Source organism: Syngnathus acus, chromosome 6 (genome assembly GCF_901709675.1).
Source record: "Syngnathus acus chromosome 6, fSynAcu1.2, whole genome shotgun sequence".
Taxonomy (NCBI): Eukaryota; Metazoa; Chordata; class Actinopteri; order Syngnathiformes; family Syngnathidae; genus Syngnathus; species Syngnathus acus.
In genome coordinates this window covers 4,193,030-4,195,231 of record NC_051092.1, presented here as the reverse complement: position 1 = coordinate 4,195,231, position 2,202 = coordinate 4,193,030, and positions in this window count along the sequence as shown.

The window sequence follows — 2,202 nt, the reverse complement described above, 5'->3', positions numbered from 1 at the left end:
TCCCCTGAAACACAAGTGACAGTTGTTAGTATTGCACTCAAGCAGGATGTCTCAAGGAAATACCTTCCATTGTGTCCGTAGAATCAGAGCGTATTCACACCATAACAATGGCTCGGCGCCTCGTTTCTTCCGGCTGTCAGGAAAAAAAAAACGCTGCGTTTCCATGGCGACCGCGCGGCTATTAAGCCGGCTATCCAAACGGAGATAACGCAGTGCTCGGAGTTGGGAATGACTTCGATCGTCCACATGTCATTCTTGAACCGGGCTGGGGGAAGTGTTTTAATACTGACTTAGAATTCAAGCAAATTATTTTTGACGAGGGTGTTGCGTTAATTGCGTTGAGTCAAACATGGCCACCCCGTTTGGCAGCTGCTGTCATCGTGGCCTGCCCGTGCGGAACAGCTTGTATTTACGAGGCTGTTATAAAAAGCTATATATATATATATATGTAAATAAATATTTCACATAGTTTATATATTTGATTCCCTCTGTGGCAAGCAAGTGTATGTTGGTTTGCAAAGCACACTCCATATGTCAGATGATGTACATGTGAAAAACAACGAGGTCTAAGCAGGCTAACCCTCCCGTGGGCTAATAGGTTACTATGACAACCGGAGAATGGAAAAGGAGTTCCCTTGGTTGAAAAGGTTTTCCCTGTCTTCTCTCCTCCAGTCTGACACCATCACACAGGAGAATCACACATCGTCACGTCAAATGAATCTACTACGTCCGAAATGGAAGCGACTTAAATCGAGCGACAATGAATAATTATTTTTGTGCCATAATTGAATCAAGAACACTTGGCAAATTCTCCTGATTAAAGCGTGCGTACCTGTTGAGGAGGCGCCATTGTGTTTCCGCCTTTAATTTGTGTCATGATGAGCTGCTTGATTTTTCCGATAGCTCTGTTGGAACCTCGCGATATCTTGCTTTTCAACAAAACTTTGTACGATAATTTAACCGGCTGTCAACAAAACACTCAATATTAGCTCATCTTCTGCCAATTCGGCTGGATGGAAAATGACTAATCCAATCATGCACAACAGGAAATTGAGAAAGCAAAAAAAATATTTGAACACTTGAGGTGACGGTAGACAAAAAAGCTGACCTGTATCTCAACATCCTCATTTGAGCACGGAAGAAAAAAACACCACAAAAAAAAATCCATGAGTGAATAAGAAAAAAAAAAGCGACAGTTAATGAGGGATTATACGTCATCGGTGACATTTGCCGGGCATTTTTATTGAGCAATACTCATTATCTGGAGAATTATTCCCCCTTTTAGCACCTAATCAGCCCGCTGTGGATTAGCTTCGGCTCATGCAAAATGTATTCCGCGCTTCAGACACTCTGGAGGGATGCCACTGAATACAATTCATGGCGGTCATGTAAATAAATGCTTGCGTCATACAAATTGTTTCCATCATTATACATTCTTCAATACCTTGACTCCAAATATTTGTTTTTTGTACGTTGCTCTCCCTATTTGGTATTCTGTCTGTCTCGTTTTGCCTGCCAAGTTGCTGCGAGGCTGACCTTTAACTGGTGAGAGAATTAAGTTATCCACTCGGCATATTTAAATGGTCGGCACATAGTTAATATCCTTATTGTTATGCGTGTGAGAAAGGAATAGCTCAACTATCTTGTGACAACAAGCCTTTGGGAATAAAACAAGACAATTTAGGAAAGCTCATTATCTTTTTATCCAGATTATGGAGATGGAATAGAGAAAATTGTTTTATTATAACATTGTATGTAATATTGCGACAATAATTTGAGTTTTTAATTTAAAGCATTTTTGTTCCAATCCACAAGTGATGATGTCAATCTGGACTTTCGTTTTGAATCTGAAGAAGATGATGAGGAAGAACAGATCTTAGATGGCTAAAGACTGGCGTGCTAAAGGCTAAGGTTAGCATTAAGTCTTATTTATGGGTTACGGTTCAGGTTATATTGGTTGGGGATTAGGTTTAAGGTTTGTGGTCTTGGCTTGGGTATTTCCAGTCCTCCATCATCTGATCAGGGCACACCTGCCACCAAAGTTCTTCACACACTAGTTGAGGAAAGAACACGGGGGAGCAAGCAAGGCGGGTGTTGGACCAGATGGCCGGCATTGAGCAGACCAACTGTGCAGTGATGCACATTTTCAACCAAAGCCTGAGGGTGACGCTGGTTTGCACAGCTGTGAAAGCCATCCAGCCA